Below are 16,675 nucleotides of genomic sequence, written 5' to 3'. Positions count from 1 at the left end.
GATTCTATAAAGAAGCGGAAAAGAGCAGACAAGGATGAGAAACAAACAAATGTTGAGGGTATAGCTGAGGTGCAAGATAAAGAAAGAGTCAAGAAGCAGGGAGAAGGAAATTACTTGAAAAAGAAAGTGTTAACGGCACGTTTTGGCAGCAGGACTGTTGTTGTTAAAGAGGCAAAGGTACTGCTGACGGATATTAGAAAGAGTTTGCGTGACAAGTTTAATCAACAAGATAAAGAAGCTGATGACCACCAACTTCCATGCAGTTACAGTGATAACGGAGAAGTTGATAACCTGAAGACACTATCACTTGCTGACAAAGAGACAAAGGACAAGCATGATGCACTTAACAGAAATGAGCACCCTATTCAGGGACTCACTGCAGCTGATCAGCCATATGTACGTCGAGATACTCAAGTGAGACAGTCAGAAAACACTTTGATTTCCTCAGAGCCTCCATCCATGGTTTGTCTGGATCATAGTCCCCAGAGCAGTATACCCTTAAAGAAACGAGCGTTTCGAGAATCACTTGATACAGACCCAGAACAGGATGTTAATGCATCTGCAAAACCATGTACAGATGTCAGTAATGACACAGAACTTAATTCGGACAATCTGTTACCTAAGACAGGTGAAAGCACTGTGGAGACAACATTGTTGAAATGTTCATTACCAGAATCAAGTTTAACTCTTAAAGGAAATGTTGGTGTTGGGTCCAAAAAGCGTGGCTCATCCAAGTTGAAACAATGCTGTAAAGGTCTTCAGAGTGCTCGGCGTGGACCAGTAAGAAACCTTGTCAGAGTTTCTGAATACAGGAATAGCACAAGTAATGTACCTGTTTGTGAGAGGACAATCAAAGACCTTAAGAATGAAACATCCAAAATTAATGAAGAAATGGTTAAATGCAACATGAGAGAGGAGAACCAAGCAAAAAGTGAGGAAGGAGTAGAAGGAAGAACTAAAGCACCAGGGGACTGTGAGATTATGGATAATATAGAAGATGCCATCGAAGATGAGTTGTCTACCTCAAATGATTTGGATAAGACAGAAGAAGACCAGAGGCTAAATGTCAGAATCCGCCTTAAGAGGAAAAGGGGAAAGGAGTGGGAAATGGAGAGTACAGATGAAGCGGAAAGTATTGTGGACAAATCAAGCCCACAACAATGCTTGGCTTTAGGTGACCCTTTTAGGGCCATTTTGGATTCTGTCTCAATTTTAAATGCAGAAATGGAGAGGATTCGGGGACATGGGGAGGCTGATAAAGGCATAGGTTTGGAGAAAGCCACCAAAGCAGTCCAAGACGTGCTAGAGCATTGCAGAAAAGAATGTGCAACTAAGAAAAAAAAAGAATCAAAAGTTTGCATTAACAAAAAAAACGGCAAACGCACACCAAAAGAAATTGTTCAAGACAGTAGTGATGTTACCAATGCACAACTCAAACAAAACTCATCTGGTCCGAAAATTGAAGTGGACATTGATGACATTAAACCGTTACCTCTGATTAGGTTGTGTAGGAGAGCTGAAGGCAAGTGGGAAGTGGAGTGGAAAGAAGTTCAAAATGAAGATGGGAGCATTAATACTGTGTACAGGGAGCCAAAGAAGTTAACATCTGTCTCTCCTACAGCAGCAATACTGGAACAGATGCCTCTCAGCAAAGTTAAAGAGGAAAACCCGTCTCCGTGCCAGCAAATAATGGCAATGCGTAGTTGTACCAAGGGGACTGAGACCTTCAAAGATCCAGTGAGTTTTGAGACTTCACCTCTACCATTATCCCTTTCATCTTTATCGCTTTACTCTCCCTGTTATGATGGGCTGACAGGAGTTAGTAATGTCAGTAGGAGTATTGAAGCAAAAGAGGATATAAGAGAGCATGTGTCAGACAATTCCAATACTCTTAAGACTGGAGTTAGTAGGACTGAGAATAAAGGAAAGAATGACATTTGCTTGAGTCACAATTTGTTTCAGATTAATAAAAGTCTGTCAAAACTCCAGGCTCTGAGCCAGTCACAGGTATCCGAGAAAAGTGTTCCTACTAACACCAGTGTAACCTCCTCTCAGAACCAGTCTCCTCCGATCTCTCCCTTCACCACAGAGTGCAGCTTTAGTAACTATTCAGAGGATGTGCTTGACTTTCCATGTTTAAATCTTTACGACCAGATGCCTGCACAAAACAGCTTGGCAAGCTCTTTGATAGATTACTGTCCTGGTGAACCACATAACACTGGATCCTTCAGCAGCCCCTTCTCCCAAAGTCCCACTGATGCATGGAATCCAGAGACCCCTTACCTAGGATCCCCAAGCCCAGTGAGTAACTTTAGTAGCGGTGAAGATTTAAGCTTCCCTGATCTTGTCTTTACTCAATCTGACACATCCTCATCTATTGGTGCACCTCAACTGCTCTTCAAAGACAAGTTATGTAATACAGCCACAAGTTCTGCTCCTCTTCAAGACCCTGAGAAAGATCTGTACATGTCTGATGGTGAGTTGTCAAAAAGTCCCATAGATCTCCAGGTGCAGGAAGATTCAGCAACACAGTTTCTCCCCAAAGACCTGACAATGTTTAATAATGCATCTACAAGTGCTAAACAGCCTGTACACTCAACTGCGCCCTTGCATTCTCAGGAAAAAAAGTTAAACTTTCTTGATTCCATTGTGAACACAAAGTCCTCTCAGTCAGGCCTTGCTAAAGAGAAAACCCATGGACCTCTCAACTTGCATAGCTCAAATGCTAAATCCGAATCTGTCCTTTCAAACCAGTCAATGCAAAGCCTACACGGTGCTGGACCTCAGAGTAACCTTGTTACACCCTTCCATTCCCTTCACGTAGGAAATAAATCAACCTCACTTGGCGAGAATTCAGGTGCGTTCAGCTCTGGTAATGCACATTTTCGTAGCAATGACAAGAAGCTTCCTTTTTTTCCAAACCCCAAGAATGTCTCAAAATCAGAGGTAGGCCAAAATGCTTGTCAGATTTCTGTGGCTGCAGGCAGCTCAAAATCTCACAACAACCTGGAAAGCATCTTTACTTGTCCCGGACCATCAAGTTCTCACAGTGGAAAAGATTCTTCGGCTAGATGTCCGAATGCTGGGTTCTCAAGATTTACTGAAAGTCTGCAAAAAGGCCCAAAGAACATCCTTTCCAAACAGTACCCTGCAAATCCCGGTCAGCAAGGTGATCACATTCACCCTGTCTATTTCATTAGCTCTAGCAAAACCACAACAAATGCTTTCAAGAACATTGCAGGTATGAAGCCTCAGATCTCAAGAAATGATAAAGATCCATCCCTGCCCTCCACATATTTATTTTCCTCATCTCAAAGTTCTCAGTGTTACAGTACAACACAAAGCAAACTCTCAAAATTGGAGAAACCCCATGCTGTTGTGGCTCCCACTCAAAACACTCAACTTTCTGGAGTATCTTCTGTTCAGCCCAATAAGAACCAGATGTGTCCAAACATTTCTCACTGTGATTCTTCTGATTTCAACTTCAGCTCCTCCCTTTCACCTCCTTTGTCGCAGCACAGCAGTCCTCATCTGGGACGCAGAGAGTCCTCAATCGATGAGGTCCCATTGATTAAAACTCAGTCAACCACCTTTGAACACAGTCAGCCTCCGCACCAGTCTTACGTGGTAAACTTCACCGGAGATCATTCTGTGACTCTGGGGTACAGTGGCGATGGTGAAAGCTTAAATTACACTGGTTCAGGACCTGCAAATTACACTTATCATTGTCTAATGGAGCCTTCAGGAACACAAGGAAGGCTGGTTGTAGAAGCATGTGGTCCCTCAAACTTCACACCTTCTCCCTCTGTGAGTAGGTCTAAAGTTCACGGAGGCCAAAGTGGAAAGGTTCAGCAGCATCAGGGGCAGCCTGGAACTCAGCCGTATAATTCTCTACACTTCTCAACCTCCCATTCGCAAAACACCACCATAACGGATCGCAAGCCTAAGAGACTGAGGCTTGTGGTGACTGACGGTACAGTGGATCTGGACCTACAATATACTGATTAATAGCGTCCTCCTTGTTGATATGCTAAGAAGTTATTTATTTGAAACTTCATTGTAATAAGGTGTTCTTTTTGTTTTCATTAAACTTATATGGATTTATGGAAATTGTCCTGTTCTTAGCATCAAAACAGACTTTTTTTCTTGAAATATTTAAAGACTTATTTTTATTAGCATACTTGCTTAACTATTTGTATGCTACATTTAATGAGTTTGTTAGTACATTATTATAGAAGATAATATTTTCATGCTAGTGGTTCCTGTAAGTATAAAAAACAAAGGAAAATAGATATTCTGTTGATCCTGTAGTACATAAGACTTGCCACACGATGGGGATATGGTTCTCCACCATGTGGAAACTCTCTATTTCCTCCTAGCCTTTTCTGTTCAGAGTTAGCTATCTAGATTGCTGTTTTTAAAAGAACGTGTCCGATCAAATGTGAGAGAAAAGAAGCGTTTATGTCAACTTGCATGGTTCAGTGGGTTTGCACATGAAGGACCAGAGCAAAGTTCATGTGCTTTTGATTTGTCAAGTTGAACAGGAGTGTGCAGTCAATGGTGCACATAATGACATATATTTAGAGCAGCTCTCAGGTGTCCTGTATTTGGATTCCTGCATGTCACGTAAGAGAACTGTAGTAGCTGCTACATTAAATGCTTACAAATCACACAAATTTCTGGATCTTGCCATCTGGGATGTAATGATGTAAAGTGAAAAAGATGGGATGCTATTCAAATAAATGTGTTTGAATAGCATCCCATCTTTTTCACACAAATCACACACACTTTGCAAGCACAAATGTGTTTTGCCATTTGATGCTTTTTTTTTTTTTTTTTTTACTCTAAACATTTGTCTATATCATCTTCATGGGTTTTTGTATCATATTGGGTATTGCTTTGGTACATTGGGCAAATGCATAATTTAATAGTTACCACTTGTATTACTCTAGAGAGATGTTTAGTGTCCTTTGGAGCTGATCCTTAATCAGACTCGCTTAACACTTGATAGAATATTGTTACGATAATGTACTGTAGCCCTGTAGGTCATCAAGACCCCAAACCTGACATCACCTCTGAGCTTATATTATTATTTTTTTATATTATTATTTTTCCCTCCCCAGTCCATGTCAGAGATGGAAGCATTTGTTGGCTTCTTCTCAGTTTTAACAGTTGCAGACATGAGAGCCCTGGGCTGTCCTACATGTTTTTGACATAGTTGTGTTAAGCCTCGCCTTGGTCTATAAAAAGCCAGTGTATTCATTATATTTATTTTAATATGTTCTTAACATGGTGCTTCAATATAACTTAATTTTTTGATTGTACTGAATTTAATGTATTTTACCGTTTTTTAATATCTACAATTCAGATGTCTTTTTCCGGTATGTCTTGTATGGCCATCCTGTTTGTTACTTAGGACATTTGAGATAAATTTTAAATTGTAATGTTCCACTGTATAATTGTAAAAAAAATGAAAGTAATGCAATTAAAATGAAATGATTTTAAAAGAAAATCTATCATCTTTTGATGTCTGTCTGTCTATCTATCTATCTATCTATCTATCTATCTATCTATCTATCTATCATCTTTTGACATCTATCTATCATCATCATCTTTTGACATCTATCTATCATCTTTTGACATCTATCTATCTATCATCATCTTTTGATGTCTGTCTATCTATCTATCATCTATCTATCATCTTTTGACATCTATCTATCTATCTATCTATCTCTATCTATCATCATCATCTTTTGACATCTATCTATCTATCTATCTATCATCTTTTGACATCTATCTATCTACACCCAGGTGGGAAAAAAGTACACTTTTTTTTAAATATATTTATAAAATAAAATGTATTTAGTTACCACTTCTAGTACACTTGAACCCATAGTATACTACAAGTGCTAACTAAATACATTTTTTAATACAGACATAGTACGTTAAAGACACATTTTAGTTCATATTCATGGTGTCTCAAAATAGCACAGTTGAGTACATTTAGTACTTAATATACTTAAAATTCTTCTTTAGTACTTCTTAAGTACAAAATAAGTGTGTGAAAATAGAGCACTTTAAGTACACTATGGAAGTGTTTTTTTCACCTGGGTGTTTATTTATATATATATATATATCTCATTCCTTGAAAAGAACATTTCTCTTGAACTGAACAATTCAGCCTTGTATAGTAATATCAGGAGATTAATATAACTGAAGAATCTATAAAATGTCTTTCCTTTTTTCATCCCCACCAATGAAGCCAGCAAAGCTTCCTAAATATTCTGAAAGAGCACTACCAGTATATTTCTTGAAGGTTATAGGTCTTACAGGTATTTTCTGCAGTGTCTGACTTGGCTGAAATGCTGCAAAGACTTTATTGACTTTTTATGATCAACTGTCATTCTGATATCGTTCTATCTTCCTCCAAACTGCGTAGTATTTACCTTTTGCCTCTTAGCTTTTGTCTTTAAAAAAAAAAAGCCATACTTTTCCCCTGCTGCATTTTTTACAGTGCTTTTGATTCTTCTTCATCCCCCAATTATTTTTTGACTTTTTGTCCACTTTCTTTCTGCTTCTTGCTGCCCATTCATCCCCTTTCCCCACTCATGACCCATTTTCTCTTTTCTCAACAGTCAGCAGAGGGTTAACTCTGAAGCCAAGTGGAACAGCTTTTTTCATAACGAGGACACAGGCAGCAAGGCAGTGGATAGAGAGTGAGGCGGTGAAAGGCTAAACCTTTGAGGCACTGCGGAAAAAAAAACGTAGGCTCCAAAAACCTTACATACACCATGAATTCCTTGGTGCAGACTTAATAATTTATAAACCTCACAGTCTTCAGTTGTAATAAAGTAGGTGACGAGAGACCTCAACATGCTGTTGACTCAGATCTAGTGACCCAAGGTTTTGCTTCTTTTGAAGACACTGCCTTGCTCACTGCCAAATATATCAGGCAGATTTGTGCAACAAAAGAGATATACAGTAGCATCCTCCATTTTATAGAGCTTGTGTGTGAGACAGGCATTAGCCTGCTTGATTCATCTGTGCTTGTTCTCTTTTTGAATTATTCAGTAATCCTTTCCTACACCCAAGCCATCCTTCCTCCCTCCCACTTTCATGTACACGTAATGTTACTAAACAATGAGTTTAGAATGGCAAAATGAACTTGCATGATTTGGTGGGTTTGCACATGAAGGACCAGAGCAAAGTTCATGCGCTTTTAATTTAGGATTGTTTCAATGCCCATTTGTCAAGTTGAATAGGAGTGTGCAGTCAATGGTGCACGTATGACAAGCATATACTTAGAGCAGCTCTCAGGTGTCCTGTATTTGGATTCCTGCATGTCATGTAAGAGAACTGCTACATTAAATGCTTACAAATCATGGAAAATTCTGGATCTTACCATCTGTGATGTAATGACATGTAATGTGGAAAAGATGGGATGCCTCCTTCCTGTAAACGTAATGTTACTAAACATTTTGTTTAGAATGGCAAAATGACCCTATTTATCTGTTCCCTCATGGTAACTCCAACCATATCTCTCCATCCCTCTTGAATGCTCGTTCTGTCACTAGTTCAACATTCAGTTTGAACACCCTCTCCAAAATATTGTGTGATGTTTCTAACTTTGAAGAGTAAATATACATCCTAAAAGTGTAACATTATCTCTTTCTACATGAAGGACCAGTGACCTCACTTAGAGAGCTGTGCATATGACGCTATTTACCGGGACCCAGGGCAGCCTGAAAGCTTGTCATATCTGTAGAGGGTGGAAATGGATGGATAATAGATTAGGACAGTAGACAGGAGGAGGCGCTTTCACCCATTTAGATGTGAAACTGGTGAAGCAGACAAACTGCCAGTATTAGTGTCTGAAGGGTATGAAATCGATCCAGAAGTGAACGATGAATTCTGCTCTTAACTGGTCCTTCAAGTTCCACAATGTTTCAATGCTAATTTAGCACAAAATTGTATGTTGAACTATACCTGCTCTATGACAGTGTTGTTTGTAAGCTGTCTCTTCTCAGTGTGTTTGTGTGTGTGTGTATGTATTATCAAAGGCCGTTGATATAAGTGTTGATATAATACATATACATTATATATATAATATATGTATATATATATATATATATATATATATATGTATATATATATATATATGTATATAAACACAATTATTATATCAACCAAAGTCTTTTTGAATGTGGTTTGGGGGTGAAGTTTAAGAGCTTGGATGTTATGGACTAAGATGCAGTCAGACACAACCACATCAGAGCTACTGGTGTAAAACAGCTACTTTATTCTGAGGAACAGTTGTGTGATGAAACAAAAAGGAAGACAAGGAAGCGCTATGAATCAGTCTCGAAGCGCAAGATGGGTTGAAAGAATCTGCTAGTAGAGAGATAATGGATGAGTAGGGAAAGATGTATGGAGGAGTTTCAGAGACAAAGCACCTTGTGCTATAAAGCAAAGTAAATGGTAGGAGTGATAAAAGCTTGATAACGACAGTGGATGAAAATGGAGCAAGATATTTGTAGATGGAAGTTAAAAGCACGATTGATTTAATGTTGAAGGAAGAACCATATGGGGATTCCTGAGAAATATTTGCCCAAGTAGCACGAAGCATGAAAGGAAGTGATGGAGTTGTAAAGACAAATCTTTGCAGTGGAGAAAGATTTTTATTGTGACAATAACAAGGTAAAGGTGCAGAAATAATAATGTCATGTGTTCACTACTGCACTGCTGGACCACAAGCTAAGAGTATTGTTGAGATTTGATTTGTTGTGAATCATCACCAGTTTGTTAAATTGTTGCACAGTTGTGCAAACTGATATTCAGTCCATGTCAAACTTTATAGTCTGTCTTGTGTCACACATTGATTTTCAGTCACGCATGTGATGCAGTGTCATGATCATCTTATGTGCTATAAATCTGATCTCTCATGCACATAGAGGCACATACCTTCACACATGTGACAACACAAACTGAACTGAACATGAAGCCAGCCACTCACACAAATATGTGACCCTTTTTACACCTGGTATTGACAGTAGGGTTTGGCACAAGAATTGCCTCCCATTTAGTTGATGAGTTGGAATTTGAATTTAAATTGAAATATATTCAGCCTACAGGAAGCTGAATTGGAATGGCATGAAGTGGAATTTACTGAATTTCAGTTCAAAGAAATGAATGGCATCCTGGATTTTTTTTTTTTCTACCCTGATCCGTCTGTCTGTGAGGCTTTTAAAACCTTTAAAAAAATCTTGTTACACCCATTGAGGCTATATGAATTTTATTGAATTTTAATCAGCTTATTTAAATTTTTTCAGTTTATTTTCCATTATTTTAAGGCACCAGTACGTTTTTCGAGACGTAGCCCCTCTATTAAAGTATTCTTATTAAAATCCAATTTTTAAACTATCTGAAACAGTATATTTTTATTTGTTTATTGGAGTACTTTATGTGCTCTTGAATATATTTTCTCTTTATTAAAGGGTTAGTTCACCCAAAAATGAAAATTCAGTCATTAATTACTCACCATCATGTCAACGACTTTATTCAACAATATCTAGTGATGGGCTATTTCAAAACACTGCTTCATGAAGCTTTGAAGCTTTACGAATCTTTTGTTTCGAATCAGTGGATCGGAGCGTGTATCAAACTGCCAAAATCATGTGATTTCAGTAAATGAGGCTTCGTTACATCATAAGTGTTTAAAAATTTAATGGTTCACCGCTGGGGGAGCGTGACTTTTGCATTTTGATACACGCTCCGAACCACTGATTTGAAACAAAAGATTCGTAAAGCTTCGAAGCTTCATGAAGCAGTGTTTTAAAATCGCCCATCACTAGATATTGTTGAATAAAGTCGTTATTTTCTTTTTTTTGGCGCACAAAAAGTATTCTTGTCGCTACATATCATTAAGGTTGTACCACTGTAGTCACATGAACTGTTTTAAATATGTCTTTAGTAGCTTTCTGGACATCTGAAAATGTTAATTATCTTGCTGTCAATGTAGGCCTCACTGAGCCATCAGATTTCATCAAAAATATCTTAATTTGTGTTCTGAAGATGAACGAAGGTCTTATGGGTGTGGAACGACATGAGGGTGAGTAATTAATGACAGAAATTTCATTTTTGGGTGAACTAACCCTTTAATCGTAAGGCTCTCTCTTTTCTTTCTTTCTTTCTTTCTTTCTTTCTTTCTTTCTTTCTTTCTTATTGTCAGTTCTCAATTTATGTTGGCCTTTGCCGCAGAGCAAAGTTTCTTCTCCGGACTGCATGAAAAGGTGTGTTCGCTCATAAAGCCGCTATACTGCGTCTTCCTCTGTCATTTTCGCCCCATGCTGCAACTCCTTTTGTCTTTTCATGTAATAAATTTAGCCAGAGTTTACATTATTGCTTTGTGCAGAATGTGTAGCCTGATGTATTTTATTTCATCTCTCCCCATCTTTTATTCCATTCTCAGCAACCGCCATAGTCTGTGAAAGACGTCTCCTCCTTGTCCTCGTCTACAACTCCTCACAACATCAAAGAAAGCTGGAGAGAAGGAGTGCGGGAAGGAGGGGTCTGCCTTGTATCTGGGTTCTGATGGAGAAGACGGTGGAGGAGAGGGGGAGGGGCAAAAGAGATTGTGTGTGTGTGTGTGTGTGTGTGTGTGAGAGAGAGAGGAAGCAGGTATGGAGGGAGGGAAACAAGAGGATGAGAGAGGAATGAAGCCAACCAACCAGCTGAAAGAGAACGAGCGATTGGGGCTGTTTGAACGTGGCAGGGAGAAAAGGAGGGAGGAGGGAGGGAGAGAGAGAGAGAGAGATCGATTGTCAGAACCGAGGAAATAGAAGTGTTACTATTGCACGGCCACTGGAACGGTGTCTGCCCGCTGAGGATATGCATTGGCTCCCAGCGCTCACCGGCTCGCAGGACACGCTCTAAAATGTAATTTCCAAAGGCCTAATTGTTGCCACGGTGATTTATTTTCCTCCATTTCATTTTTCTTTCTTTTTTTGTTTTATCTGCCTTCTCTATCTCCTCTCCTTCTCTTTTTGTCGTTGTTGTATTTTTTCCCCCCTTTTTTTTTTTACCAGCTGCTGGATTTTCCCCTTCGTTTATAACTGCTGTCATTCTCTCCATTTACAAAGGAGGGATCTACAAATACAGGCAACCACAGTAAGACAGTAAGTGGGGCTTATTTCTCTTCACGCCTGTGTCGGGGTGATGCATGGAACGGGAGACTGGTGAAAATGTGCAGAGGATGAGAGATGAATGGATCCTGAAGAGGGTTTTAAGAGTAAATGCTGGCGGTTTGCCATTCAAAGTTGAACCATTCAGATCTGGAAATATGAGCTATTGGGAAACAGGCGACTTGTGCATGTGCTGTATCTGCTGTAGGGAGTGAATGGTGTGAGGAGATCAGACTGAGTTGGTGTTGTTCATTATCTGTATTTTGGCTGCAGCTGCGTGTCATTTCATAAAGGGGAATGTGATTCTACATTAAAGAGACATATGCTGAGGCTCGGTTAAAACAGGAGATGCATTAAGCGCAGAAAGAATAGGTGAATAATGCATCAGCATGTAGTAAGTTTTTCTGTATATATATAAATGTGTGTTGGTGTGAGAGAAAGAGCTTGGCACAGAAATAGATCCTCCTAATGATAAAATGACAGTTCCTTGTGCAGAGTGTAATATGTTTGGTCTCCTCTGTATTTTAAAGAGACTGATATGCAGTATCCTGTCACTCCCTGAAACACACCCACCCACATACATTGGCATGCATGCAGACTTACTCACCCAGCAGTGCTAACGGACTGATCTGCAAGTGTGGCAGCTCTCTCAAGTGATTGCTGCTCTTAAATGCCACATTAGTTTTCTTTTCTGTTCACTGCTTTTTGTCGTTCTTTCTTCTAAGCATATGCAATGCATGCAGAACTTGCTGTCAAGGGGATAGTTCACCCAAAATGGTAACACTTTCCTTAAAGCCTTTATGTGTTATGTATTGTAAAGGTGTTCATAATGTATGTTATGATGCATTATATCTTTTCATAAATAATTGTAACAAGTTAAAATGCATTATAATATTTGGAGATCTGAAATTGGTTGTTTTTAATGCATAATACTTAATAAAGGTGTAACATAAGTATTATAATGTATTATAACGGTGGTTACAGTTATTTATGAGAGCATACAACGCATTATAAGGTGCATTGGAAAGCATAATTAATGCGTTTATAATACTTTTATAATGCATTATATATAAAGGCTTTAAGTAAATTATTACCAAAATTTCTATCATCAATTATTCACCTCATGTCATTTAAATTTTTTTTATGACTTTCTTCATTCTGTGAAGCATAGAAGGTGGAATATTGAATATTACGCCAGCCACTCTTTTCCATGCAGCTACACTGAACTTGTAGGTCAAAAGAGTATCAATAATGTGGTCCACAAGACTAGTGCAGTAACCCAAGTCTTATGAAGCCATACAGTTAAAACAGACCAAAATTTAGAACATTAATCACTTTGTTATTCACATTCAGACAGGTTTTTGTGATGCACATCAATGATTCATTAAAACTGATCTGACTCAATTTGTTCATGAATCCACAAAAACGGCGAGGAGGGCTAGAGCAAATTTTCAGTGAATAACAGTTTAAATTTCAGTGTTTTCATCACAAAGAGCTATTGTGTAACTTCAGATGATGGAGAATATTGCACCTGAGTCATATGGACCACTTTTATGATGCTTTTATGATGTTTAAAAGCTTCAATATCCATTAAATGTAAGTGCATGGAAATGAATGTGGAAAACAGTCTTTAAAAGAAAGAAAGTCAAACCGGTTTGGAACAATGTGAAATTTTGAGTGAATTTTTTTTGGATCATGTTTATTTGGTTTATGCCATTAATCCCAGATTAATATTTAATATAAAAAGTTGTGAATATAAGTAGTCCAGGCACTTTTCAGGCGATTCCCATAAACACAGTTTTCGCTACAGATTGTTCTCCGCCCACAGACACACACTGGTGCTCAGACAGCCCACTGAATGCCCCTCAAGTAGATAGCAAACTCCTCATCTCTCAGGCTAGAAGTGGCACACAAGTGAATGGACAAGAAAACATTCTATCCTCTACACAGATGTGAAGCGATCTTGAGGCAGCGGCAGTGTGTCAATTTGTGCCGTTACACAGGGTGTGCGTGGGGATTTGGTTTGGGACTGTCCCCTGCCATTATCTGCTGAATCTATTATTAGAAACCTTCTTGTGTATCTTTCTCTGATACATTGTCTGCATGCAGAAGAGGGAAATTGTTGCAGGTCTTCGCTGCGGTCACCTATAATTACATGATATTTGTAGTTCTAGCCAGTTATTGAGATAGAGAGAGAGAGAGAGAAAACATGGGGGAGGGAAAAATAATATGTAATGAAGCCAAAGAGAAAAGAAGCTCTATGTTTAATTAGCTCTATCACCTGATAAAAATGAAGACCACGTATGGCAGAGTTGTTTATGCTGAGTATAAACGTAATATTTGGAAAAATCACAAAAAACAAATCTGTCTCAAGTCTTTTTTTTCCAGTAAAATAATAAAATATTCTTAAAACTAATAAGACTTGTTTTTGAGAGTATGTTTTAAAGGACTTAATTTGGTAAGATATAAAAAGATACATAAAAAAAACTGATTAAGAAAATGATATTTTTGCAGTGGAGAAAATGGAGGGAAAGGTACGTAGAGTTGTAAAGACTGAAAAGGAGTTTATTTCCTCATAAATCTCACAAAATATTGTTAAATTGATGCGTAATAGCATAAAAAACTATTTATTTGCAAATGGGCTGAGAAACCAAAGCTCTCAAATATGTTTTCCTGGCACAGATATTGGGGCAGCATGGTGTTGCCAACATTGCTTGTAATAAAACATCTCTTCCTCAGTCACACGCTGTCACAACTGTCACACGCTCTCATTTCCCACACTCGCTCTCTGTGTTCCCTAAACACACACATACACACACAGTCTCTCCGGTGTAGTGTGAGTGTGTTTGCTTCGGGGGGGATATGAGATAGGATGACAGAGTAGATAATCAGACAAAGGCACACAAAGGGAGTTAAAATTAGCCACATTGAACGGGCCATTGATAAATTGGGAAACTAGAACGGCACTGACACCCTTCTGCTCAATGCTCCGGAAAAGCCAGCCTCTCCATCTCATGCATACACATGAACGTGTCCAGAGTAGGGATGTGCAAAACCATATATATATATATATATATATATACACACATACTTTTTTCTAAAAAAATATTTTTGAAAGAAAACTCTTGTGCTCACCAAACCTGCATTTATTTGATCAACAATACAGTAAGACCGGTAATACTGTAAAATATGATTGTTTTAAAATAACTATTTTCTGTTTTAAAATGTAATTTATTCCTGTGATGGAAAAGCTGAATTTTCAGCATCATTACTGCAGTCTTCAGTGTCACATGATCCTTCAGAAATCATTCTGAAATGATGATTTGCTTCTTAATATATTGGCAGGAGCTGTAATACTTATTTTTCAGGATTCTTTGATGAATAAAGTCACCATTGAATCAAAATTGACCTTTCTTTTTTTATGGAATATTGCAGTATTTATTTTAAATGATTTATCCATGCGCATCATTATTTTTTTTATGTTTTTTTTTTCTTATTCGAGAAGCTTTCACTGAGATATACAGTGCCACTTGAAAGTATGTGAACCCCTTGCAGAATCTGTGAAAATTTGAAAAATTTTAACAAAATAAAAGAGAATACAAAATGCATGTTATTTTTTATTTAGTACTGTCCTGATTAAGATATTTTACATGAAAGATGTTTACTTATAATTCACAAGACAAAAAAATAGCTGAATTTATTAAAATGACCCCGTTCAAAAGTATGTGAACCATTGGTTCTTAATACTGTGTGTGGTTACCTGGATGATCTACGACTGTTTTTTTGTTTTGTGATGGTTGTTCATGAGTCCCTTGTTTGTTCTGAACAGTTAAACTGAGCTCTGTTCTTCAGAAAAATCCTCCAGGTCCTGCAGATTCTTCAGTTTTCCACCATCTTTTGCATATTTGAACCCTTTCCAGCAGTGACTGTATGATTTTGAGATCCATTTTTTCACACTGAGGACAACTGCGGGACTCAAACACAACTATTAAAAAACATTCACTGATGCTCCAGAAGGAAACACGATGCATTAAGAGTCAGGGGTGAAAACTTTTGAACAGGATGAAGATGTCCAAATTTTTCTTATTTTGTTTAAATATCAATTTTCTTCATTTAGTACTGCCCTTTGGAAGCAACAGAAGATAACTACATGTTTCCCGGAGACAAATTAAGTACAATTTACCTTGTTCTTCAAATTCAAAAAGTTTTCACCCCCCGGCTCTTAATGCATCGTGTTTCCTTTTGGAGCATCAGTGAATGTTTGAACCTTTTTTAATAGTTGTGTTTGAGTCCCTCAGTTGTCCTCAGTGTGAAAAGACGGATCTCAAAATCATACAGTCACTGCTGGAAAGGGTTCAAATATGCAAAAGATGCTGAAATCTGAACAATCTGCAGGACCTGGTGGATTTTTCTGAAGAACAGAGCTCAGTTTAACTGCTCAGAACAAACAAGGGACTTATGAACAACCATCACAAAACAAAAAAACAGTCGTAGATCATCCAGGTAACCACACACAGTATTAGAAATCAATGGTTCACAAACTTTTGAATGGGGTCATTTTAATAAATTCAGCTATTTTTTTGTCTTGTGAATTATATGTAAACATCTTTTATGTAAAATATCTTAATCAGGACAGTACTAAATAAAAATAACATGCATTTTGTATTATCCCTTTTATTTTGTTAAAATTTTTCACAGATTTTGCAAGGGGTTCACAAACTTTCAAGTGGCACTGTATACGCCACAATGAACTTCCGTTTCATGCCGACTTTAAAATAGAAATTATTTGTAACATTGTAAAAGTCTTTACTGTCACTTTTGATAATTAAATGAATTCATCCTGAATAAAATGGAGACTAGTACTGCTGGTATGTGAGAGTATCACCACAAGAACAGTCGGCCCTCCTGATCCATCCCTAGTGTATAGAGTGAAAGTATTTCTTTCCATTTACTTCATATTTCTGTGTGTTGCCTCTTCCATGTCTTCATTAGGAGACGTGCTGGTAGCGAGAGTACTACTGCTCCCTTTGTAGTTCAAACACTTCTCTCTCATTATGCTTAGCAGAAAGATCTCCTGCCTCACACTTGTGGATGAGAAATATTCTCATCTTAACATAGTAACTGCTCAAACATTTTAACAGGCTTAAATAAATGATAACACACTCACACAAATTCTACTGAAGGTGTGGACAGCCTGATGACTACAACAATTGTGACGAATGTAGTCTGATGTTCTTCTCACGCTGTCCTATAAAATGAGTAGATAAAAACATGCAATCAGTTAATGTCATTCAACAAACGTCTCCACCCTGAGTGTTTTCTAAAGACACGTTTGCCTGTCTAAGCTGGTGAGTCTAGGCAGTGGGCGCTACCTGGCCAGCTTGAATCGATACCAGGTAGATCAGTTTAAATTAAGCCAGCGTGGAGACTTGATATGGTGTTCACTGTTCCATTCCTATTCATTTTACTCAACTAATGTCAGGTTATGTTTGTTC

The 16,675-nt window shown here is 38.0% G+C and overlaps 1 protein-coding gene across 4 annotated transcripts in view; it reads left to right on the top strand.

Moving 5' to 3' along the window:
* Positions 1-10,474: 10,474 nt before the first annotated feature.
* The window catches only part of LOC127509137 (SH3 and multiple ankyrin repeat domains protein 1-like), a 90,195-nt gene continuing 83,994 nt past the window's right edge, over positions 10,475-16,675 (top strand). The window contains exons 1-2 of one of the 4 annotated variants that reach the window (XM_051887638.1): positions 10,568-10,935; positions 11,139-11,174. The gene's annotated coding sequence lies outside the window, so the exon portion shown is untranslated. Of the gene's footprint in view, positions 11,175-16,675 lie in introns of all 4 variants that reach the window. The other 3 variants (XM_051887639.1, XM_051887637.1, XM_051887640.1) reach the window with 3 other exon arrangements.

This window comes from Ctenopharyngodon idella, chromosome 3, assembly GCF_019924925.1.
Source record: "Ctenopharyngodon idella isolate HZGC_01 chromosome 3, HZGC01, whole genome shotgun sequence".
Lineage (NCBI taxonomy): Eukaryota > Metazoa > Chordata > Actinopteri > Cypriniformes > Xenocyprididae > Ctenopharyngodon > Ctenopharyngodon idella.
This window is presented reverse-complemented; position numbering and strand designations above follow the sequence as displayed.